Below are 27,033 nucleotides of genomic sequence, written 5' to 3'. Positions count from 1 at the left end.
AGATAATTTAATTATTTCTGGATTTGGAATTAATCTAGTTTTTGGGGAGTAGTACTGCAGATGATTGCCCCTGCCTAATCAGCAAAAATAAACCAAAGGTGTTCTTATGGCCATACCACATGAGTTGAATCTGTTTCCATGGTCAGGAAGCCTGGGGTACTAGGGCAGACTTTCTTAAACTGTTGTCACCAGAATGGTGCCCATACCAGTCCCAACAGCACTGACATCTACTCATTATTTTCTAACATCTATCAGTACAGAAGAGAACTAATCTAAAGCTATGACCTGTCTGATTGCAAGTATGTCCTAAACATAAATTGGAAGCCCTGATTAGGCAGAGTGAAACCATCATTGATTTCAGAAAATCCGTAAGGATCTAGAACTCGGTCTGGTTTGTATACAGCGATATTAGAAACATTTATAAGTATGTTGTCTACAGAAAGGTGCCAGAAAGTGCAATAATAGTAATAAGAGCAATAACAATTGCAGTAGCAATAGCAGTAATAGCAACAATAGCAACAGCAATAGCAATAACAATAAGAATAGCAATAGCAATAGTAATAAACTGAAGCATTAATCACCAGTAATCACATAAATATAGAGAAGAATATGCAAGATCACAGCAGTTCAGAGGCTAGAATTAAAAGGGTTAAATCACTGAGACAGCAGAGACCCTCATTTGATCATGCTTGTCTTTCATCAATGTCCATCAACAATTTAATCTGTAAGGCTAAGCTCCATACACACATTTTCACCTCCCTTAGCTATTATGCTGCTTTGGGAAGTCTGGTTAAGCAGAGTAAGGCTGTCGAAGAATTTTTTATATGACTGACTGACATTTATACCTAGCATGTCCCACGAGCTTTATAAAGAACACTGTTTAGTGCCAGTAATGTTACATCTTGGTGGGTGATCGTGATACAACCATAGTGAAAAAGAGAAATAGATTAAACCACAACTTTGGAAACTAAATCCTATTTTTCTGGAAAGAATATTTTTTTTCCTGGATTATCCTGGGGAGGATCAGTTGTTCTCATTTTTATTTCTTTCTTTTTTCCCTTCAAAATAATAAAAAAAAAAATGTGCTGAGTTCTTTAACTTCCATCTGAAACCACATCAGAGCTGAGCAGAAGCAACTTTGTTTTTATCAAGATTTGATCTTAAGCAATCAGGGGAGATATCTGGATTACTGATCAGAGCTACTCAGTTGCTGAGCATAACACATTTCTCTGTCTTCCATTTTGTAGTTCTTGGCCATCATCCAGCTCCAAAGAAAACCATCCTGAAATGATTCTTTTTCTTTTTTTCTTTTTCTTTTTTTTTTTAAGAAAATATGAACTGTATTAATTTACATTAAGAATCATGGTGTTATTTTAGAATTACCTCCACATTCCTGGATCTGCATTCTGAAGGGGATGCCAATAATAGGTTTAGTGAAAAGCCTCTGATATCTGTGAGGATCTTTCCGTTGACTACATTAAGCCTTAAATCAATCCCATTGCAGAAAAGTGCATGCCTTTGCTTCACACATTTATGCCTAGTCACAGTTCCTAAATGCTGCCTTTGCTTTTGAAAATATGTCAGAAAGCTGGCTTGGGAGGTGATGGTTTGTCTGGATGTCATTCTGTTACAGACAAAGCCAGGAAAATCCTGAATGAGCTCCAGGAAGAGAGAAATTTGCCAAGACACTAGCTGAAGCAGGAGGTTCCAATTTGTTTGGACACTATGTAGTATTTGTACGAGAGCTTCTGAGGGAGCAGAAAAAAGGGAGAAAAGCAAAAGATATTGTAGGATGAGTGAATGTAATTTTTACTCTTATCTATTTGAACATTTTGGCTCCATTAAGCTGTGAAACAGATCCTTTTAAACAAAGTACTGACTGTGTTGGTGGTGATACACAATCACTGGGGTGGTGTCAGGTTTTGGGTATCTTCACAACCTGTTTGCAAAAAGAGAAGGCAGATGCATTTCTACCCTGAAACAGGAATGCAACTGACCTGAAGCTGATTGAATTGTGTAGTTATGAATGGATAATTTAGAAATGGGTAATTATAGCTTGCACTTAACGTTGTGGAGCCTCTTGATGTTTACATGAGTCTACTTTTCAAGCTCATCCAGGACCCCCTTGGGGCATCCCATCCCTCAGTCCTGCCATCCAGATCACTCAGCTTGGTGTCATCTGAAAATTTGCTGAGGTTGCATTTGATCCCACTCTCTATCTCATTGATGAAGATATTATACAGTACTGGTCCAAATATGGATCCCCAAGGGACACCACTCATGACTAATCTCCATTTGGACACTGAACCATTGACCACCACTCTCTGGATGTAACCATCAGACAGTCCACCCGTCAAATCCATATCTCTCTAATTTAGAGAGAAGGATGTTCTGGGGAATGTCTCAGAGGTCTTACAGAAGTCCAGATAGATGACATCCATAGCTCTTTCAGTTGTCTCCTTGACAGTTTCGTATTTTCTTGGAATCATACCACATGTAGGTGGTAAAAGTATTTCTAGGAGAGATAAATGTAATATAGTCCCTAGAAAGTTGTATTTTATATATTCTGGACCCTCTGACCACTAAACTCCTGCTGTGAAGAGCTTTCAAAGCAAGAAGTCTGGATAACTGTATCTGGTGAGTCTTGCTTGTCATGGATGTGCTGCTTTGGTGGTGTAGTAGGAGAGGAAGGTATGAGGGGGGTGGGTTGACCAGGTCAGCTGTATCACAGAATCACAATGTCACAGAATGTTAGGGATTGGAAGGGACCTCAAAAGATCATCTAGTCCAGTCCACCTGCCAGAGCAGGAACACCCAGATGAGGTTACACAGGGAGATGTCCAGGTGGGTTTTGAATGTCTCCAGAGAAGGAGACTCCACAATCTCCCTGGGCAGCCTGTTCCAGTGTTCTGTCACCCTCACTGTGAAGAAGTTTTTTCTCGTATTTAAGTGGAACCTCCTGTGTTCCAATTTGTACCCATTGCCCCTTGTCTTACCATTGATTGTCACCAAGAAGTGCCTGGCTCCATCTTTGTGACACTCTAGTCCAATCCCCCTGCCAGAGCAGGAACACCCAGATGAGGCTACACAGGAATGTGTCCAGGTGGGTTTTGAATGTCTCCAGAGTAGGAGATTCCACAACTCCCCTGCGCAGCCTGTTCCAGTGTTCTGTTACCCTCACTGAGAAGTTTCTTCTCAATTTTAAGTGGAACCTCTTGTGTTCCAATTTGAACCCACTGCCCCTTGTCCTACTGTTGGTTGTCAATGAGAAGAGCCTGGCTCCATCCTCGTGACACTCACCCTTTATATATTTATAAACATTAATGAGGTCACCCCTCAGTCTCCTCTTCTCCAAGCTAAAGAGACCCAGCTCCTCCCAGCCTTTCCTCACAAGAGAGATGCTCCACACCCTTAATACTAACTGTATGACTGGACATTGATTTAAACTCTGCGTGATCAAATTCAGTGTTTAGAAATGTCAAGTAATGAAAAAGGATATAGCCCTCTCACCTACACATATTTTGCCACAAGGGTTTTAAATGAACTGTTGCATTACTCAGGAAAAATTTGTGAATTTTGCTTAAAAGCCATTGAAAAAGCAGATATAACAGACTATGGGGAAAGAACAAAGAGGAGCCTGGGGTGTTGTTAATTTTCTGATGTTCTTGATCTTGGAATACTGCGTCCTCCACTGCATAGAACGAGCCAACTAAATTAAGAAAAATATAGGTAAAAAACACAAGGATGAGTAAAGATAGTAAAAGGTAAAGAAAATCAAGATAACAATGGCATTTCTATCTGTGTGGGAAAAACACATGCTATTCTGAAATGTTAAAATTAAATTTAGTCAGACTAATACCGGAATGAAGCACCATTCAGTGTGATGGCTTCAGGTAGAACCCATGTGAAAAAGCTATAGAGAAGTAAATAACAATCTGTGGAAAGATGTAATGATTTTAATTTTGTCTGAACTAATTTTATTTCCCTCATAAATGTTCTGAATTTTAACAACTGATTTTTTTTTTTTATGAAGCTTAGATTTAGACTTTTTTTTTTAGTAATAAATTTTAGGACAGATTTTTTTTCTTTATGAAGTCTGTGACTTATTTCTCTTTTCCCTTTTTTTTTTCCCTTTTTCTTTTCTTCTTTCATATTTTTCCCTTCTTTTACCTTTTTTTTTTCTATTTTTTTTTAAGAAAAAATAAAGATCTAAATTAACTATAGCAATTCATTAGCCTAATAAAAATAAATAAACATAGTAAGATATTTTTAATTTTGAGTGCACCAAAAAAAGATGGTTTCTTACAATTACTTCCCTCATTCAGCCAAGTTAGCGGCTTCAGAATAAATCTGAGTAATACTTTCTTACCTACTCCTCTGGTTGAATTTCTAATCTTCAAAACCCAAATCAAGAAGAAAATACAAAATAAATCGTAGAGCATCTACATAAGAGTACAGTGGCTGTGCTGAGCACTGGAGAACCTGTAATTCCTAGGCCTCAGTGTACTGTGGAACAGAATGGCTATGAGGAACAGATTTGGTGGAATATCCAGTAACAAAACAAAAAGATGCTCATGCAATGTTGTAAAAAGAAACTAAACAAAATTAAAAATACATATTAAAAAAATCCTTAATCAACCTAGCATGATTTTCAAACCTAGTCTCATTATTTTAATTCTTCCACACTCCACGTTGAAAGTTTCAGTGTTTCACATACCAATAATCAGACACTGGGTGCCAAAAATTCTTTTTTTCCTTTTTTTTTTTTTTCCCCTTCTTCCCATTTCAGGTAATTTGTGTCTGATTCCTTATGTGTTTTGTGAAAGTAATTCATATTAGGTATTTTAGTTCTTGCCCTGTCTGTGTGTATGTTTTTCTTCAAATGGCCACTTAACTCGAATGTAGCCCTGACCTCTTTATGTAATTTTAGTGTTTCATTCATCTAACCTCAATGAATCTTGCACTAAAAGGGACAGGACTTGCAGAAATATCAGATTTTATGAACTCCAGATAGAATGCACACAGTCTACCTTACAACAAACTGTCATTTTCATGAGGATTAGGAACAGAGCTTGAAGTTAAGAGTTTCATGACCTTTGGTAATATTCTTTGGTAATTTTTCTCAATGGAAGTGATATATTGGAGATATTTTGTGTACCGTATGTTCATTTTTGAAGATTTTAAGACAACTTGTATGAGTCTACATACAGAAATCTATAGATGCATAGCAGTTAAATGTTATGGCTGATCACTTGATATTTTCTAATATTACATAATCTCCTGGAAATATTATTTTTCTATGACTTTTACTGAATCTTCAAAACATCACATCAACAGTCTTGTCAACTATTGATGAAGTCTTCAGGAAAGGACTATTTCCAGCATCTGGTGCTATGAAGCCCTGGCTCCGTCCAGTGTGTCTCTACGCTACTGGAATAATGTGTTTTAAAAAAAGCTATATCTCTGTAAATGTTGTGTATCTAGAAGTATGTACAACAATAGATTAAAAGTGACATTCAGAACTCTTTGTCTTAGCAGAAAAAGCGTCATCCACTCTAAGCCACACAACATCTTGCGGTGTGTTTTCTGAAAGATGTAGATATAAGAAATCATATGAATCTCATTATAGCCAGGGCCAAGTGTAAAGCAGAAGGGCTGACAAATGACGTGTCTGCACCATGTTTCTTGGTGCAGAACACTCTTGTTCTAGTTCTCCCTGGTCCACCCATCCAACTGTGCTGCGTCTTCCCCAGTATATTCTGTCTCTGTGTGAGATGACGTCATGGTCTGTCCACTCTGTTCAAGCCAGCTAGTTGCTTATAATCAAAAGGAGTTATTTTAGCTCCAAAGATAGAGATGTATACTTTAGGTCTTACTATGTGGATTCATGAGAAAATGGTGTGTGGGAAAAAAATTCAGAAACTAGGGGAAGAGGGAGCAAGAAGCTTAAGTCTTAAGACTTAAAAATTGAGTAAGAACAAGGAAAAATGGGAGCATAAAATAGAAACAAAATTATTCCTGGTGCATAAGAATGGAGAGAAGGTCTAAATGAATAAATGAGTAGGAAATTGAACTTGTCTAAAAAGACTGAATGATGTCATACAGTGATAAGAATGTAAAATGTCTTAAAAATGAGAATAAACTGGAGATTACTCAGACAAGTAAGCAAAAGGCTGATGCAGGGATCCAGGTCAGAAAGTGGTGATGAGATCTGAGCAGAGAGGAGATGCATCTCAGACCATTCAGCCAAACCACCAATATCTCTCAGAGACTGAGTTTAATTTGGAATAAGCTCCAAACCTCAGGTTTTTCATTTGGCTTCCAAAAATAAGATTTAGCAACTCTAAACCAGAAAGGATTTATTTTATTCACTACCTCAAATGTGGAGGCCAGACTGGGGAGATGTTGAAGGAGAGCTGGGCAGTAGAAAAACAGAATAATTTGGTAGAAACTGCGAGTAGATAGGGTCAAAATGAGAAACCTCATTGGGAAACCAAGCAGTAACAGGCCACTAAATTATGAATGGAGAGAGAGGGGCAAATGTTATGTTAAAGAAACTGAACTTCCTGTGCTTTTAAGTTGTGGTCATAGCAAAATCTGGACTTACTAAATGCGTTGCATTTGCCTTGTAGGGTTTCATGACATAAATAAAATGACACATGTAACATGCCACTCTGAAATGTGAAATTATTGTAGAATGAGAATTTGAACAATGAGAAACAGCTTCCACTTCCACTTGAAATTTCCTGTGTAAAAAAGACCTCAAAATTTGTTTTAGTTTTGTCTTCTTTAACAGTTAAACGTAAGTAGGCCAAACAGCCATAATCAAAGTTTCTTGTTTCATAAACTTCAGCAGCTTCACATATGCAAAATTTGTGAAGGAGGGTGAAGGAAGAATTATACATTAAGATTTTTATTTACAGAAATACCAATATTTTCACTTAAAGGACCAAAAGAATTTTCCCCTGATGACATCAAAGAAGCAGATCTTCAAAGAGAAAGAGTATTCCTACATGTAGTAAAATGGAGGAAACGCCAATTCTTAGCTTGTAGAGCCTGGTACAGTTCAGTAGAGCTATGTTAATTCAAAATAGTGGGAAAATGGCCATTAACTTCTGTCTCCCTTTGCATCTTTCTGTCCTGTAAGAATTACAGAAAAGCACATTACTGTTGAAAAATACATAAAACCCCTACTGAAGTATGCATTTTATGACATTTAACTAAGCTTATGGAAGTCCCACCTTGTAATACAATAAAAACTACTGCTTGTTCTGCATTTACTGTCCATAAATCTCAAACCACCTTTCTGGAGGGTAGTATCATTGGCTTTTGACAGATGGTGAGAATAAGGAGTAATAAAGGAAGTTACCCAAGATCACCCCCCCCGCCCCAGAAAACCCTAGTTTCCACTGATTTTTACAATCAGAAAATACAGGGGAAAGGCTGCACAGGTACTCTGAAGCCTTTTTACCTGCAGAATTATTTAGCTGCTTTCTATAACTCTGTGGTGGAAATGTGTAATAGGGTGGTATGTGTAAGTTTGGCTCTGCTTCTCTATGCAGACTAGACCCATCCTATTAGTCTGGATTTCAGCCACTTTCACAGAAAAAAAAAAAAAGTTTAACAGGGGCTACTGAAGGAGGACGAAGTGCAGGATTAGATGCATGAATCCTAAAACATATTGACCTGCTTTATATAATTTTTCACTCTTAAATCTGAGTTCGGGGTTTCTTGTTGCAACTGGTTTGTGGCAAGACCACAGCAACCCATGTTTATCAGCAGCGTTAAGAAGCACAGTAATAAGTCACTACGGAAATATTTATTACCTACTGGTAACTGCTGGTAATTGCTGAAAAAACAACACGAAAGACATGTCTATGCTCTTGCTGGAAGAGCTCACCATGATGTAATTCCCTAAGCACCTCCACGAGGAGACAATAGTAAAAACTTATGAATGTGTTCTCTCTCTTAGCATTCTTTCCTTCTCTTTTTAATATAGCTGAAAAAAATAGCTGTATGCACCCATAAATTCTCTACGAAACAAAATCAGTTGTTTAAAGTGGGCACAGCAATGCGGAAGGACATTTCAGAAAGCCCTGTAATCTGTAAATTTACTGTAAATGCACCTAATTCTGCAGCCACTGTGGCTGTCAAACTGATAGAAAATCTTCTGATGGGATAACGCTAAGCCCCTGATTTGGGTAATATTCACCCAATATTTGGGAAAGTTCTCAACAACTTAATACATCTTCTGCAGCAGTAAGAAATGACTAAACTTAGGTGGAGGTTTTGTGAGATGCTGTGACCCAGTGCTGTAGGTGAGCACTACCAAAGGGGAAGCACCATTGCCTCCTGTTCACTGCTTCTCCCTCCCACCTCATTCAGGAGAGGGGGAGCAATGGCACCTCCTGGTTTCAGTACTAACAACTTATCAGATTGGCCAAGATTTGGGTAAAATTACAGCTCCAGAAACTGGTCTGCTGCCTTGCATAGGCAATCTGTTGTCTTAACAGGGCAAGAAGGCTTTGATTACCCATCCTACTCCCACCTCCACTCTCCACACAGCACACTTAGCAATTCCCAACTCATCTGGCTAGTTTCAAACCTGTATTTACACCAATTAGTTTTGTTCTATTAGCTCACAGACCATTCAAACCATCTGTTTGTCCTCCAGTATGTCCTAGACCCCTGACCCCAGTGATCTCTATATTTGAAGTTTGTCCAGGTCTGAAGTAACTGTTTTTAGAGGTGACAATCCCAATTATCACTCACTGGTGTGGGCATGTTCCCAGATCATGCAATGTGGTTACATGATGCCTGTGCATCTTTTCCCCTCCACCACCTCCTGCCACATTTGAGTCAGGGCTACACAATTCCTGCAATACATGATCCAGTGTTAGTGAATATTCACGTTTTCCTAACCACAAAAAAAAAGAATCTTGAGTTCTATAATAATGCAATTTGCTGCTTCTGCACTCTGTAGCTATAAAATTGTGATTTTTTTACCAGGAAGAGTTTCACAATACAGAATGCTTTGGTTTGATTTCTAGCGATTCTTGCTAAATTTCTTATGTGATACCATCTCTAGGCCTTCACCCAAAAGCCTGTGAAAATAAATTTCTCTGTTTGGGTGTCCACAATAATAAATACTTCCTCATTTAAAAACAATAAGTTTGCATAAAGGTAGTTAAATGATGAGTTTTATCTGTGCGGAGACCTAAAACATTTTCTTCAGAAACTTAAATAATTAACAGAAGATTAGACTGCTGCTCCCCAAGGCCCAGCCATGGCCCTGAACTTGTTCTACAGCAGCCAAGGTTATGAACACTGTCCTCCCCCGTATACTTGCATCTAACTCACACAACTTGTTATCCAAGCTCAAAAGAAAATAAAAAAAGAGGACAGTTTAAATTTCCTGGCCCAAGTCAGAGGCACTGGATTTGTACTAGTGTGTGGGCTGTATGGGATCCTCAACTGCATCATAGGCAGTTTAGAAGCAGATAGGGTAGGATGACTTGTTCTGGCAATGTAGCAGTCTGTTCCCTGACATCTCATTTTTACTCACAAATTTCTGCATCCTCCTACCTACACATTCATTGTTTCTGATCAAAACACATAGATTTGCTGGACATGAATGCACTCATTCAGTGAGTAACCTGCAATTCTGGCACTGCTAGAGGGACCATGATCTAGCGCATAGACAGAGTAACTTGCAGAGAGGTAGCAGAGAGAGATGTGTTGTGGAGGCATTTCCACCACAGCTTTCAGGGACTGAACACTGAGCCTAGAAGGTTGTCAACACCCCCTTAGAGGTTGTGTAATTTCTGTGCTCTTTTCTGCCCAACCCCAATAAAGAAGAGCAGGCTTCTTTTGCCAGAGAGAAAGTGTCAATGAAATCCCTAGACTGACAGCTGCTGCAGGTGAGGTACGTCATTCCACAGCCAACTCACTGGGCCTCTTGTAGTTGCCACCTCATTTCCTCCTCTTCCCATTACAGCCACAATTCTGCCACCAGTCTGCTGTCAGAGCATCAGTCCCCCCTGCAATACCAGTAATCCAATGGGACAGTTCTTACAATTTATTGAGACTTTTTTTAGAGAGAAATCAGAGACATCCTAAAGGGAAATACTGACCAAAAATCTTTTTTTTTTTTTTTTAACAAGGCACTTGAATAATTTAGTTTGTTGAGATGCAGGCTCTTATCTGATTCATTTGATTAAAGGGAAAATACAGATCCAATTTCTGAAAATATTCTGGTTTGGCTTTGTTTGGAATTTGTTTGTTTGCTTGCTTGTTTTCTTTCTTTTTTATTCTGCCTATATTTTCCTGAACAAGGCATTTTTCACATCCTGTAACTCAGGTAAATCTCAGTATAATTATATGTGAAGGAAAAACCCTTTTCTAGCCCAGAAGCTTTCTTCTGCTGAAAATCAGTTGTTATGTTTTTTCCAAAAAGAAAAAAGTGAGAATATTTCCATACAAGGTCACAGTTACCTAAATAAATCACAGCCAACTTCACACTCCAGACTCTATTTATATTTTGAGCCAGGGAACATCTGTTTAATAGTGGGTGGTCATGTAACAGTTTCATAGACAACAGAACCATCCTAACACCCTTGGAGATGTCAGAAAGGGACTTATCCTGAAGTCAGTGAGTCGTAGAGGTGTAAATGGGAGAAGAATCAGCCCTACCATTCTGGAAGGTTCTCTTCTCTGAAGTCAAATAAAACTACATGCCAAGAACTATGTGGAAAAAGACAGATTTCCCAGGAAAAATCTTATTTAAAATGTAACGGACAAGTCAGAACCTCATGGCAATTCAATAATAGCTTCAATACTTTCTGCATAAATAGATGAGAAAGACTCAAGATAAACAGATATCTTCACAAGGCAGCAGAGAGCAGTCTCCCAGTGACTCCCAGTGGCTGGATGACGAGCTCAGAGAATGCAAAAACCTTGCTAGTTTTTACCTATAGTTTACACAGGTCAGTCACCTTGTTAAAGAAGTAGTACAGAAATGAAAACTGTATAATTTTGGATGTAGAGCTAAACAGTATTACTGTCCCCCAGTCTGTTGTCCACAGGCTGCTCTCAATTGTGGACACATCCAACTTCACTGATTATTGAGGGACTCTTTGGCAAGTATACCTCTCTTAGGACTAAGGTCAGTCTTTTGTGCACACACCCTAACCCTTTCCACAGCGCCCAAGGAATCAAGAATGTTGTTCTGAGCATGCAGTGTGCTAAGTGAGATGCCATAAGAAATGAGAGAAGAGGTTATTGTTGAACACCTCCTCCTGTCTGTTTGAGGTGTCTCTTTTATATGTCAGATCGTGTATCTTCTTTCATTTAGATTCTTTCTCTGAAATTGTATGTCTACTAATTTCATTTCAGGAGGTCAGAGAAGGCAGGGGGAGGGCAGAAATGATGCCTGTAAGAGAACTGCCTTTTACTCTACAATATTTCTTTTGAAACCCTCTTCTGGAATATAAATATCCTGATCCTTGGTCTGGTCCTTTCTCTTCCTGAAGGGATCAAATCCAGCTCTGCCTCCTGTCAAAGACTGTTTGTGTATTTTTCATTGAACTGCCTTTGAATAAGCAGTCTGTGGTAAATATAAAAAGAGACATTTTCCATCTCTGTTGCCTCAGGTGAATGTCTCAGCTACCACGCTAAACAGTATAACTCTCCCATGCTAAATTTGGTCCAGGGAATCCTTTCCTATCTTATGAAAAGTGAAGACATTGAAAGCATCTAATTACAGAAAGACAGTCAGTATTATCTGGACAGTCGTGCGTTAGAATACATTTGATTGTTTTTGAAAATTAGAAGTTCATTTTGTACAAAGTTACTCCATCAGCAGTCTAACAAAATGCTTCTAGATAGAAGGTGAACTCTTTGCTTCCAAAGGATATCAAAAATTCAGGCATGAAAAGGACAATAAACTCTTCAGTGTTGTGAGGCCCGAGACACTCTGCTACTGCAGATTCAGAATTTAAGACTTTTGATGAACTTTAAATTTGGATTTTTTCTAACTTTAGGCATAGGCAACCCCTTATGTGAATTTTAAGGCTCATTGATCCCTAAGCCATTCTTCATTTATTTTGTGCCTCTAAGAAAGTTCATGAAGTGAGAAGAGCATGCCAACAATCTAGCTTCTTAAACTGGGAAAGTAATGAAAACTACATTCTTGTGAAACTCCTGTTGTGCTGAAAAAATTCTAGGACAAGGAGGAAAAGGAACTTTGCTATAAAAAGAAAAATATTTGCCCATTTTTATGTTTCCTTTGCTGTTTCAGTTACCTGGATATGAATGGGCCTTATTGAAAAATTAATAACAAGAGCTTACATGGGAAATATCCATAGGATTTTGTATATAAACCATTCTTGTCTAAAGGGCCTGATAAAACAGCTGGTAGATATTAAGGACCAGCATTCCCTATACACAATAAATAAGTACTATAGTATCCTACGTTGGTATCCTAGAATACTGTAGTGGTATTGTTTTGGGCTGCATGACCCTAACCTCCATTCTTATAAAACATCATAACTACACTGGTTGTTGCTGATTTAAACTGTTTGAGGATCAGACATGCAGAGTGGGGGATTTACCTTAGTTAACTTGAATCTGAAATGCCACGATAATCAATAGGAATGGGATGTGATCCACTTGACCTCTTCAGGTACCTATGTAGGCTCAGACTAGCTGCCTTCTAGCAGTGCCTGTTCCTCACCATTGACCACAGAGGTGTCCTGGGGTGATCAGCTCAGACGTGAACATCTGTGCTGTGGTGTCTTCCATTGTTAGTGGAAAAAAATTGAAGTAGAGATTCACTGAGGGAATTGTATCAGAATCATCATTTCTGAGTAGAAGTTCAGCAAAAGGTAGGTAAACATTATTTAAGTTCTCTTTAAACCTCAAAGTAGACAGCCGGTGCACACATGAGCTCACACATGGGAGCTCTGTGCTCAAGATCATTTCAGAACTACACAAGTAGCCCTTCTCTCCTATCTGCATAGGAGTTTAACGTGTACTATTACAAATCATTGTTGTGATAACAGGGATTCTCTCACCATCTGTTGTAGCCAAGTTTCAGTAACCTGGGAGAGGCAGTATGACAAAATCACCCCTGACATATACTGGTTACAGCAGGGCTGATTTTGGCCCTGTGCATGTCAGACAGAAGTTTATAATAAGTTTATAATAAGGATTCCTTGTTCACTTCTCTGATAATCTGCTTCAACCATTCTCTGAAATAACTACTAACGGCAGATTCATTCCCATCGTTCAGCTTCTCTTTTTCTTTTAAACTGAACCAGACCTGACACACAACGTAAAACCCTCAAAGCAACTCTAATCCATTTCCAAAAGATGCCTCAGACTGTACGGTAGCCTGGGATTCTGTTTTGAATAAACCCATGCTCAAGCTCTTTGCAACTGAGTATTTCTAACGTAAGTGCCTGCAAGGGGGAGGAGGGGAAAGAGGCTCATTAATAATCATGATGGCTTCAGTATTGCATAACTCAGTCAATTTGATCATCCATTGCACTTTATCAGCTTTGTTTGTGTCTGTACAGTTCCCATTTTGGGGAGTTTTAGTTCCTGGGAGCTTTCACGCTATCCCCACTTCTCGCACTGTAAAACGGCGGCCTGCTGTTTTAATCACGCCTCTCTTTTTGCAATGTTGTTTGCGCCCTGGTACAACCCATCTGCCTTGAATCTAGTGCTCCACTGGGGCTGCACACATCTGCCAGCCAGACTACCTTCGTACACAATTACTCAATCCACCGTAAGGCTCTTTAATAGGAAACAAGTGTGACAACGGCAAGCCCTTTTTTCTCTCTCTCTCCCTCTCTCTTTCCCTCACTCCCCCTCTCTCTTTTTTTTTTTTTTCCTTTAAACCACATAGTCAAACCGCCCTAATAGAGATGAAGCTTGATAGATCCACCCAGGTGTAGGTGAAATGGTAGAGCCTCAAGCGTAATAGATGCCGTGCTCTTGTGCTGAAGTTCAGTACAGTGTCCTGAAGGGTTGTCTAGCAGCAGTGAGATGGGTTGTTCTTTGCACAGTTAAAAAGTCAATGAGCTTCCTCCAGCTTACATGTATGACTAATTTAGAAAGCAACCTGGATCTAGGTGAGCGCTGCAGAACTGTCTCTTCAGTGCACGGACAAAGCGCAGCACACAGTAAGTGGAATATTTGCGTTTACTTATTTTACTTGGGAATTAATTAACTGTGTTTACTTTTGAGGGAATTCTCTAAAGGCTGGTGCAGAAATTAAGCAGAATAATGTTTGCATGCAGATCCCTTGTGTGTTTCTTCCTGTTTCATTTTAGTCTGTGTCCTTGTCCTGCCACTTCAGTCTGATTGCTCAGACCATACAGCTGGTCTGCAGCAGCATTGTTATCTAAAACTGAGCTATATAATGATATCAGTAACACATAGGTCCATTTGTCTATTGAGATATGTGTCTGTACAATATCTATTTACTGAGCAGAAGTGGGGTTTAATAATTTCTGTTATAAAATGCATGAATGAAAATCCTTAAGTGAAGAAAGTCAAGTACTGTGAACCACTTTCTTTTGGCAGGGGGGTGGGTGGGGGGGTCGAGGAGAGGAGTGAGGGAGAGGAGGGAAAGGGGGAAGCAAGAATTAGAAATGTTAGACATTAAAAAATGAAAATAATTTAACCTGAAAAAGCAAGCTGCATTATTTTGTTTACCAAACAATTTATTCAAACTTACTGAGAATGTTGCCAAACTATAAACTAGCAAACTGTATTATCCACAATGATAGTGAAGCTTGAAACAAAAAAAGAAGGTTGATTGTCTAAAATGCAAGAGGCATATTAAAACCAGATGTATAGAATCTCAACTTTGACTCCTCAGTCTTTCATGCTCAGTTTAAAGCAGCCTTAAAATTGCCTTTACTTTGCATTTACAACTTCGTATTCACTGTTAAACTGTTCTTGAACTTGAAGGCAAGATTTGATCTTAGCACACGTATTCTTTAAGCCTCCTACCAGAGTTTTACTTTGCTATTGGGAGTCTGTTTACTACTGTACTGTATAGCCTGAAGCACATTAACAAGCTTGCTGTGATGGACTTTCAGGTGGAATGTCAGCCAATGTAAAATAATGTGTCCATTGTATATACAAAATGTTCTGTCTGAGAAGTAAACACATGCAGTATAAAAAGGAACCACCAGTGTCTCAAGTAGATGATGACACAGTGTAAGAATCCATATCATAAGTATGTCTGAATTTATTTTCTGGAGAATTGAATGAGATGACACTTTTCACTTTAGGTTTAATTTATTCTGAACTATCACCCAGGTTGGTGGCTGTTGTCAACACTGGAAGTGGAACAAATGAGCCTGCACTGTTATACCTATAAAATGTTTTCAGTAGTCTTCCCTTCTGCAGAAGAGTTATTTTCTTTGCTCGTGGACAGACAAGTATATATGGGGCTTTTAATTAGCCATGGCTTTATCCTGTTACAGTTATCCTTTGTGCATGATAGCCATTAGTCTAACTGCTGCTCAGAAGCATCCAGTCTGTTAACAGTAAGCTTCTAAATGTGGTAATTTAAAAGGGACGAAGTTGGAAGTTTAGGAAGGTAAAACAACCATCTCAGAAGAAATATTTAGACCTGTAGTTGCTGGCATCACACAGCGGTCAACGTTCACCCCCTACAGGGAGAGACTCTAATTTCATTGTGCCTCCCCTAGCTCAAGAACACTGTAGTAGTTCAGTTCATACACTCCAGTAGTGCAGCTCCAACAGCTGCCCCTAAATGGTGAGGTCAGGCTGTGTTTAACAGAAAGTCATTTACAAAGAACTGGATCACTAATAGGTAGCATAACTTGTAAGTAGTAATAGGCATTTTCTCTCTCTTAAATTTAACCCAGTGGAAAATGGCTTTTAGATTTTAAAAATCATAACCAGCAGTGCTTTTCTTCCACAACTGCAAAGTGCTTAAGTGTGAATTCACAAGAAGCTACTGTTTGCTTTATGTCAGTATGTATGTATCTTGAACAGAGCTTTGCAGCAATCCATACATAATAATAGTATGTAAAAAAGGTCCTAGATGTTGCAGTATAGCTATGAGGTTAAGGTACAACAAATACAAGTGAGGTGGTAGAGTTATGAGGCACATTCTCGCTAACATACTGACATCAAGTACTCTGCCAGTAACTAGATCAAAACAAATTACTCTGTTTTTTTCCAGTTCAACAAATTTTGAGTGGTACTTTATCCTTTGTTTTCAATGCAACTCATTGCTCTGCAAAGCATTTAGGGATAGGAACAAAAAAGGATGCAGATGCTATCAACTGATAAGTTTACATTTTCATAAACAAACCTGAAGAAATTATCCCAGTTTGCTAGACAGTTTAAATCAAGAAAGAAAAAAAAAGAAAAAAGTCATGCATTTTTACCATACATACTGTTCAATTATTAGGTTTTAATGTGTTGGTTTGGGGTTTTCTTAATTGAAACATTATGCATTTGAAAGTTACAGTATCATCTTCTATTTTGTGTTACATTTTTGCAATAGAACAACTTTTATATATTTTTATAAGCATCATGTTTCTTCCCATTCTTGCAAGTTTTGAGTATATGCAGTGTAACCGCTTGATCTATTCTTTTCTCTCTTTCACCATCTTTCCGATATACACATGAATATATACATATACTTACAAGAAACAGTATGACCTATGCTTTCTCCCTACTTTGAAACAGAGCTTTGGATCCTCAAGACCTCTTCTGTTGGCTTCATAATTTGAACATGAAAAATATGTCATTTCCATATTGTAGAGCCTACTCCTGACCTCAGCGAGAACTCATGAGTGTCACAGAGTTCTGGGTTTATGCATAAACTTAATTGTTATTACATTTACCCAAAAAAAAAAGATAAAGTAGCAATTTGTTGAGCAACAATGTTTCTTTCTGATATCAACCCTAGGAGATTCTGTTTAGGCACAGGCATTTGAGATTTTCAGTTTTATTAGTCCCAGATTCAACCAATGGCCCAGTGGCAAATTGTCAGTTATGCATAAGATTTATAATGGAAACACAATGTCTAACACTTCAATAATCTAAAGTAAACAAGAATTGTTAATTAATCAGTAGTCATTTTGAAAATATTTTCTTAATAGACATAATTTGACTATTTTGTTTACTAACAAAACTTCACTGAAGACATAAATATTAAGCAAGTCTTTTTTCTTTCTATAACTAACATTTCTACAGAAGGCTTTAATTTTGCTCACATTTGCTAGTGTAGTGGAAGCTATAGGTATTGTATGACACAATGAATCCTGTATTATCTTCTTTGATACTATTACTCATGGCTGCTAAAGATTTAATGAGTCTTAAACTGAAAAAGATGTAGAAAAAGTGCTTATAGGCATAACAATGTGTTACTGATGAGCATCAAAAGATTACCAGGACATTAGCTAGGGTTACAGGAAAACCTCAAATCATGTATATTCCACAAATCCAAAATATTTTCCATAAGCAATTACTGAAGAAAGCTTCTCTTCATCTGTATTATTATTCTTCATATAAAACAGCAGTTATAAGCTAGTTCAGATCTTTGTTCTGCTAAGGCCAATGTACTGCAAGTCTGTTTAGAAAGCATGCCAGTGTTGTTTACACTAAAATAACACTGATTATTTACATCAATACACTTCAGACTTGTGAATTTTGCTTTCCTAAGTCTTGGTTACTTTTATGAATATAGGCAGAAATGAACATAATTTGATTTTCATTCCTTTTATGTTAAGGAAGTATCAATGCTGATTTGGTGCATGAACTGTTATTTCAGAGGTACTGTCATGGAAACTAGACCTTTGATCTAGAAAGCTTATGTCCATTGATAATTAAGTTTTGGTAGTTAATGTCTGACACATACTTTTTAAATAATGTTTAAATTTAAAGATGGACCGATATTTTAGGAATCTGGATACAAAAAAAAAAGATTTATTGCTGCTGTCTATATTAAAAATAAATCACTTCAAGTAAAAAAAGAAAAGTTTTTCAAAATTTCTGTTGTATTCAGACATTGATTACATTTTCTCTCTTGGTTCTCTTTTAGTACTCTGTATCAGAATGAAAGTCTTAGAATACCAGTAATCTGTTCTTTTTGCTTATTTATCTCAGTGGTATCACAGCAAAGAGGTGTTGATTTGTTGATCACTGATAATTTTATTCTTAATATTTGGACTTGCAGACGGTCACATATAGTGCTTGTATCAGATAATGCTGTCATTCTGATATATCATTCTGATATTCCAGTACTAGTTTATCAAGTGATTTTTCTCATAATTACTAGTAGTTTGGCCTTCCATGGAGGTAAGCAACTTGGATGCTGATGGCAATAGATACAAGTATTCAGGAATAATGGAAATAAAACTTCAGGAGGAAATTGAAAACTATGCTTTCTTAGAGTCAAGCTGTGTATTACCCTCTTCTTCCTATGAGAGATTGGAGTGCAAATGTTATTAAAACAAAGAGCAAAGGAGTACATTTTGAGAGCAACGTGCCTCTGTCCTTGTTCTAAAAATGTGAGTTCACTTGAAATGATTAATGGAAAAGGCTTTCTGGGGTTTTTTTTTACTGCTATTTTTTAAAGGGTGGTAAAGATATATGGACCCCATGATATGCACAAATCCCATGCACAATGACTATGAGTTTGATTCAGTGCAAAACCTCAGAAAACAGTGGTAAGGAAACCATGAATCAGAATAATTTATTTTTCTTTTTTTTTTTTTCTTTACATTTAAGAGTGAGAAAAAGATTCAACTAGACTAAACAATAGGATTGTTTTGTGGTTTTTTTCAAAATCTTGTTTTGGATTTACAATATTAAATTCAACTCAGGTGTTAATTCATTTGCTTGCTTGGAATTAACAGCTGGGGTCCTTTTTATTGTGAACTGGTTTAAAGTAACACCAGCTACTAGGTTTCTTTTTATTCTGGTAACTTTGAGGTTAAAAACCTGTAAAATTGGGACAAATTGGCCAACAATACTGTATTCAGGAAGGGTTGAGGTCAAAAATGTGTTTGCTAAATTTCCAGAAGGTTGTGCTGCACTTTAAAAGATCCGTGAATGTAAACCAGTCTTTGAAATATCAGCACGGCAAATTCACATGACGCACATCACAGATGTGTGTCATACCTGTGTAATAACATTAGCATTACCCTCAAAATTTACATTGGAGAAAACGGAAGAAACATGCATTGTACAAAGTAATATTATTTCTACTGAAATATTTTTACTTCAGTGGGTTTTCTCACAGTACAAATCGACTCTTTCATCTTGAGAACTGATAAGTGGTAATGTTTTAGTAATGTTGGTTTTTAAACCATAGGCCTTGAGCACCCAGACAAACATACATTTTCTTTTCAATGCTGTGGCAGTATGAGGAAAAAAAAATATTTTTCTAAATCAAGTTTTGTAAAATTCCTAAAGAACTAGTTTAGTAAGTCCAAATATATACCTGTTCCAAAGATAGTGCCTGGCATGTCTACTGTCCTAGTCAAGATGTTGAAGAGAATAAAAATATCTCTATAGGGGCGCAAAAGTTACAGACAACTATGTCACCACTATGTCACCTCTATCTGATGTAGAATATTCCAACATCTAAAATGCCTCCTAGTCCATCCTGACCTGTCACACAATGGAGCATTCACCTCCTGATCCTGGGCATCATGCTTTAAAAATACCACTTAAATAGCTGAAACACAGTCTCCAAAATATTTCATTTGTATCAAGATGAAAACAAAACAAAGCAGTGATCTTGTTTAAGGGTGATAGAGATACCATATGAAGCCTCCAAGCCAAATAATATGCAGAATGGGTGTGAACAGGACCTGAAGACTGGTTTTCAGAGCTTTTTGCTCTGTAGGGTAAAGGCTATTTCTGTTTGCCTCTATCAACAAGACAAAGAGACTCATCCCTGAGAGATCTTCTACTGGCTAATGCACAGCTGAAAAGTGAAACATTACTAAGGTCTTGTTTTAAAACAAGGATAGGATATGTAAAATAGAACAGAATTTACAGGGATTAGTCTACTTGAAAGATAAACATGCTTCTACCCTTATTAATGGAAAAAACCCTCTCTTTATTTAATAGAGGAGGCATGCATTTCTGTTTGAAGAAGCAGAGATTTGAGAAGTCTGTGCATATGACCAGCACAGCAGAGAACAATTCTGTCAGGGCTCCTTACACACCCAGAAAGACACAACATGCCAGTAAAGCTTGATGGTCCATGGATCAGTGCTTCCACGTCTTCACAGGCCAAATTTCCACAAGCTGATGAATGCATGTATGAGGTGACAGGGATATACGAAGCAAAGCCCTGTTTGTTATTTCATGGAACTAGTTGTGGTTCCACAGTTCATCCATTTATTCTGTTACAAGAAGCTCCAGTCAAGTGACCTTACTTGGCAGCCATTTTAGCAGACTGAGAAAAAAGATTTAGTGACATGTCAAGTGAGCTAGTCTGTTATCAATGCAATGGCTCCCTTCACACCAGGTTTAAGGCACATTAACAGGGGACTGTGGGAAAGCAGATGCAGCTGATGCCCATGCTGTATTGGATCTGTGAAAAAGGAGATAACTGCTGTCTCCAGAGAGAAAATCCTGCCAAAACCCAGTCTGACTTCCACAGCGCTTGGATTTAGCACAGGGTTTTGATTTAGCACCTTTACAAAGAGTTAAATGTACATATACTTGCATTCATAAAAGAATACGTCAATCACACTTCACATTATTAGATTTAAGATCTTGTAGGCTACAAATTTACTTACTCTTAGCATTTACCAGTATTTTCATGACCAATCACAAATTTGATGAGGGATGACAACACGCATTTGCAGCAATTAATACAGTCTCACAGAAAGCACGGGTTTATGAACCTGATAATCTCAAGTGGTTTGAATTTGTTTGAGTTTAAAAATGCCAGTGGCTACTTGTCAAACTTCATTTGTAAATCAAACTTGTTTTTAAGTTCTGCACCTGCAAAACAAGTGTTCAAAACTTGTAAACTTCTTTATGGATATATTTTTTGGGCTTTCAGATGTGGTGGAAAGACTCCAAAACAATTTTTTATGGCTGAATTATAAACACTTGAAAAATTGAGTTTGTAATGAAAATGCTGACACAGCTTTAATTATTGCAGCATGAATGATTTTATTATACACTATCCACAGTGTCTATATGTACCAAGTACATGCTCTAGAGTTCTAATATTTCATTTAAGAAAAAAGCAATTACTTAGCAGATGTAGAGAGCTAAGCATAAATAGACTAAACCAGTACCTTTATGCTGTTTGAAAACCTATATGGAATGTTATTACCACATAAAAGGGCTTATACTTTAGAAGACTCAAAGGTACAGAGAACCAGCTAAAGCAATAAACTGCTCTGGTGTACTTAATTAAAAAGCTTCAAGTTACTGAAATCAATTGAAAAACAGAAGGTTTGATTCTTTAAGGTAATTTTGTCCTCTTCTGTTAAGTGCTTATCAAGTGTTAAAGAATTAAAATGCCATCCCAGCAGTTAAAATAGAGAATAATTTGCTTTTCTTCTATTGAAGGCAATTCTTTATGCTGTCAGCCTAGAGACATGTAATAAAATGGGCAATGTGGATGTAATTGGGTGACATGGTTGGCTTTAATTTACCTTTAATTAACAAAAATTATAGAAGAAGCTGGGAAATCAGTATTGAGACATTTCTGAAAATCATTTTTTAATGTCAGTCTCTTTACATAGATCTGGAAATCTTTGCAAGGAAAAGCAGAGAGCATTGCTAAAATATATTTCCGGTTTATAAGCACAGCATTTCAGAGTAAGTTTTTACTCAGTCACATGAAAGACCAAACTCCAGACTGGCTTTTTTAGTGAAATAAGAAAGATTATGAGAGAGAATGGATTTCTATAAATTATGTTTCTACACTGTTTAGTTTTAGAGCTGTTGTGTATGATCCATTTTAGAAGTGAGGTGTATTGGTTTGGTTTGGTTTGGTTTGGATTGGTTTGGTTTGGTTTGGTTTGGTTTGGTTTGTTGCTTTTTTTTTTTTTTTACCTTGTATTTTGCTTTCTAAAATGATGCTACAACTTCTGGAAAATGCCTCTTGTTGGAAAGCCTAGAGTATGCACTTTCCCAACAGGAGAGTGTGGAAAGTATATGGCTGAATGGTGGCTCTTGTGGTTGCCTGTTACTTGAGACAGCTCTATGTTATCCTTGGCATGGTTTGTGCTGTGAGGTGACATCAGCCAAGAGCAGACAGGGAACTTGGGCCCTGCTCCCAGGACATGTTCTGGAGCCAAATGTCATGAGGTGGGTGGTTTGGACTCACCAAGACAGATTTGTGCCGTTCTCCATGAATGTCGACCTAGAGAGAGCTGCTGATCCCCCAGTGTCTATACAGCACAAATAAACTGAGCAGAAGCAAGAAATCTGCTTCAACCATAAAAATATAGGATTTATTGCTATATTTACATATCTGCTCTCTATGTTTGTAATTCTGTAATGTTTTACCATCTATGACACTAAACCAAACAACCAAAAACAAAAACAAAAAGACAACACAGAAGTAATTTAATTTCAGCAACTCATATTTCTTTGCTTAGTTTTGATTGCAGCCTTTCTTTTCATTTCAAGACAATGAAAGCAGAAATCCTATCAGTTCCACTCATTTTAGAGGTGTGGTTTGATTGGTTTTCCTGTGACTAACATTCTACATCAGTTCATATAAATTAGAATCAGGCCTTGTATATGGAAAATTTTGGGTCTCAATGAATTCCTATTTCATTTAGTCCTAATCTTTTGTTTTAATTAACTGTATTTTGCCAATGTTACATAATGTAACATAATATTTCAATCAATCTTCAAGCCAGTTTCATGTGTTGATATTATGTTTCTTCTGCATTATATATATTAGGTGAAATCAAATATAGTAAGATCCTGTTTAGTTCACATTCAAAATGAATTTCTACCAAACAACTTAGCAATCTACTTTAACTTGTAACAAGGATGCTGAATAAATTTATGAATAATTTCATCATTATTGTCAGAATGCTGCAATGAAAACTAACAGTGGGGCAAATTTCAAATCCAGTATGGATTTTACACACACCATAAAATAGAAGAGGGGGAAGAACATGGTGAATTCAAAGGAGCAATATGATCTTAATGCAGAGAAGAAATTTCCTGCTTTTCAGACAGGTACATTTAACAGTTGTTACTATTTCACTGTGGTCATGCATTTAACGAAACAAAAAATGGGCACAGAAAAATAAGTAACGCTTACTTCAGTATACTTAAAAATAAATAAAACTTAAAGAGTGTGGCAGTCTAATATTTCATTTCCCAACGGCTACACTGAATGTAGGAGCAGCTCAGAAAAAAATGAATTCAGTCTTCCATTCTCAACTGCTTTGGTGAAAATCTAGAGATATTTCTTTCCTGCAGAGGTTAACTCCAGAGGACAACAGTCTCGTCCAACCCCTGGCAAGTGTGCACACAAAAAGTAAGTCAAACCTGAAAACAGTGAAAACAGACAGAAAAGGAGGCAGTTCATTCAAAAAATTAAATATGATGCAAATAAATATAATTATGTCTTGCTCTCAATTCATGTTTTATTAGGTTAGGAGCCCTTGGAGGGAGCCTAAACTGTACGTCTTAAGTTTAGTTTGGTGGGATTTTTTTACCCTGGTTGTTTTATGGTGTCATGGGCTAGATCCTCAGCTGGCACAGATAAGGGTTACTATTACGTTCAGTAGGACTGGGAGCATTTACACAGTGGAGGATCAGGCACCCCAGCTGGATTTGTTGGCTGACTAACCAGGCTCTTGGATAAATTTGTTTTGTTGTTGTGGTTGGTTTTCTTTGTTTGCTTGTTAATATATGAAAGCATTTAGGGTTTAATCTCACAGCATTTCTTTGTAAGCTTTAGAAAAATGAACATCACCATACAATTGCCATGATGGAAAAAAGGAAAACTAACAACTTTCTCAGTCTTTGTAAAACATGAAAAATGGAGCAGGAAAAAAATCTCTCACATTCTATAGCAGTGCAACTGTGTTCTCTAGTGTCGCCTTGACATCCCAGTTTCCAGATCTTGGAACTAGCTAAAGTTCACCACAGTCCTTCATTTAGTATATGCCTTTCCTATATGAATAGAACACAGAGATGCAGGGGATGGTATGTGTCCAGATCTGGTAATAGCATGAAGTGGTTCTCTTTTGTTGTGTCTCTGATATAGCACATGGTACAAGGAATAATAGGTCTCAGCTGGCACTTTAGTAATACTAGTTATAATTACAACCCTGAAAGATGCATTAAAAGAACATTATTATTATGCTGGAGTTAATCACTTTGCTGTTGCAATAGGCTGGAATCAGTGTCACTTGCTTACATCCCCCTCACGGCTTGCATAGAATGTGTAGTGCCAACTTTGTGAGGCGTTTCTTGGTGTTCTGTTTTCTCTTCATCATTTTGAGGGTGTCTGCAGATCATGTTATAAATACAATAATCAAAGTGGCTTTGACGACAGAATTATTAATAACCCTGTATATACCCTCTTAAAAATATGATTTCAGAGGGAATCTAGAGAAATCTAAATGCAAAATTGTCAAGAATGACTGAATGCAGAAAATGATCATTAATGGTGAAGTCTTAAATGGAGGTCACTGTGTCAAGTGAAGGTCACATAACAGCACATGATAAAGGCTTCAGTAGTCACTCACATAAGAGACCAGCTGAGAAGCAAAGATGCATTTGAGAAATTTTAAATCAGATAAGGTGCAATATTATCCACTGATTCGTAGCTACCAAACTAACTGTGGCTGTTGAAGGCATAAGAGGACAAGAGAGCACTCTGGAGAGATACAAGGATAAGCATGGCAAAATCAAATACATGAAAGTAAATACAAAGTTGTGTTAATAGAAAGGGATAAGCAACAGTGCACTTGGTCAGATTCCTTCACACAGGGGCACAGAAGAACTGGGAAGTTCACAGAGATCTTTCTTGTGCATTTTGGTGTTGGAAACAAACAACTCAATGTTTTAATTCTAGAAGTGGTCAAAACTACAGTGAAATTCAATAGAACTGGTTTTTCCATAGAATTCAGCGGGGTTTGGATCAGGCTGTGTGAACATAAGCTTTTGATCAGGTAGAATGACATTAGGTCACCTTTTTGCAAGATGTGCTCATAGATGAGAAGGGACACTCTAAGCTTCAGTTGCAATAATGTAAACTGAGAGCAGAAAGGCATGGGTACAAAAAGTATATATGAAAATGTGATATATACAGAAAAAGAAAATTTGAACATCCACCATCAATCCTTTCCCTTCTTTGAACTATTTAATTTCTGATTCATTACATAGTTTTGCAACAGGGAAATTACATTTTATTTGCTTTAAAGAGAAAGGGTTAGGTGCCATGAATGGTATTATGCCATTTTTAACACCTGTTGAGAGATTTCCTAGTTGATCACAAAGAAGGCATTTTCTGCATATGCTGTTTTCCTGAAAAATCACTAACATAATCCTTCCATAATACCAGCAGCTGTAATAATACCATTAATAACCACTTGACTGCTTAATCAACGTCGGCTGGTTAGCAGTGGTTTTCCCAATATTTTTAAATCCATTTTGCATGAAGGTTGGCCAGAACTTTTTGTCAGAGTATTTTTTTGTGTGAAGAAAATGCCAGTTTCTCACAGGTGCTTTTGAGAGGAATGTCTCACTGCTGATGACAGTCCAACCAGAGCCCATCCCTCAAGTAAAGGACAGGATGGGTGGCTATGTGAGGGACAGAGAAACTCATCTGAGTCGTTTGGTCTCTCAGGTCATCTGCTTAGGCTGCTGTTTTGCCTCCTGAATTCTCTTCAGGCAAGAGGATCAGAGATCATTTTCTTCCTACTAGCTGAAGGCGTCTGGAGCACAGTTTGCTCTGGGTGAAGGTGTCCATCCCAACACCCCCTCAGCTCAGACTGGTTCATAGCTTAGTCTATAACAGATGCAGCATGGATCACCACTGAACCAGAATCAGAGCTATTTGACAGCATAGATGAACATTTTAACTCTCTTATTGATTTTCAGTATTTTGGTGTGATTTACTTTTGTTTTGTTTTGTTTTGTTTTGTTTTGTTTTGTTTTGTTTTGTTTTGTTTTGTTTTGTTTTGTTTTGTTTTGTTTTGTTTTGTTTTGTTTTGTTTTGTTTTGTTTTAAAGAGTGCTTGTGTGGGAAGGGCGGAAATAGACTTTTAAAAAATCATTTTCTTCTTTTCTGTAACAAAAATTAAAAGACAACAAAAGGATGGTGATATAGCTAAAGAGATTTTCTATAAAAATCAGAGAGTATGTCTGTACACATGGGTTGATTAGTTTTGGACTGGGTTTTAGATGTTGTTTTGTTTTGGGAATTTAAGCTTTATGGCATAAAATAAAATGAAATCACTGGGAAAAAAAAGAGCCTGACAATTCTATGGCTTCTTCTGAGAGTGTTACTATCTTCCATGTGTTTGAGCTAGATTTTGGATCCTCCCAGTCTGTATCTCTCTCCCTTAAGATTTTCTTGAAGCCAGTACTATTCTCTATAGTGAACATTACCAAATACAGTACTGACCTGGAGAACAGAAATGCTAATTTCCAAAGCTAATTTCCATCTCTACCTGTTAAAAAAAAAAAAAAAAAAGAGTCACTTTGTTTCTACTCAATGTCTGACAGTGAAAAAGCACAAGACCTTTATAAAATAAATAAGTGTGATGTGATTTGCCCTTACTAGAACATCGCAGCAGGACCTGGAAGTATTGCAAATGTTTAAAGGAAACAATCAGCTAAATGTCGGATGTGGTCTTTTTGGCAATTAGAATGTATAATGATGAATACTTGTACTAATATGAAGGTTATGAAAAATTCCAATCATTAGAAAGAAGGTGATTTTATTTTTTTCTGTGCATGATGAGCATAATCAACATCAGCAGTTCTCAAATACCAAAGCGCTTCCACTGATCAGCGGAAA

General features: G+C 37.3%; 1 protein-coding gene across 2 annotated transcripts in view; it reads left to right on the top strand.

The window, feature by feature from the left end:
- The window catches only part of SEMA3A (semaphorin 3A), a 521,794-nt gene that overhangs the window by 174,923 nt on the left and 319,838 nt on the right, over window positions 1–27,033 (top strand). Inside the window, exon 1 of one of the 2 annotated variants that reach the window (XM_071803499.1) lies at window positions 14,168–14,186. The exons of the other annotated variant lie outside the window; for it this stretch is intronic. The gene's annotated coding sequence lies outside the window, so the exon portion shown is untranslated. Of the gene's footprint in view, window positions 1–14,167; window positions 14,187–27,033 lie in introns of those variants that run through there. 2 annotated transcript variants of the gene reach the window in all.

The sequence above is a fragment of the Patagioenas fasciata genome, chromosome 1 (genome assembly GCF_037038585.1).
Source record: "Patagioenas fasciata isolate bPatFas1 chromosome 1, bPatFas1.hap1, whole genome shotgun sequence".
Classification (NCBI taxonomy): domain Eukaryota; kingdom Metazoa; phylum Chordata; class Aves; order Columbiformes; family Columbidae; genus Patagioenas; species Patagioenas fasciata.
This window is presented reverse-complemented; position numbering and strand designations above follow the sequence as displayed.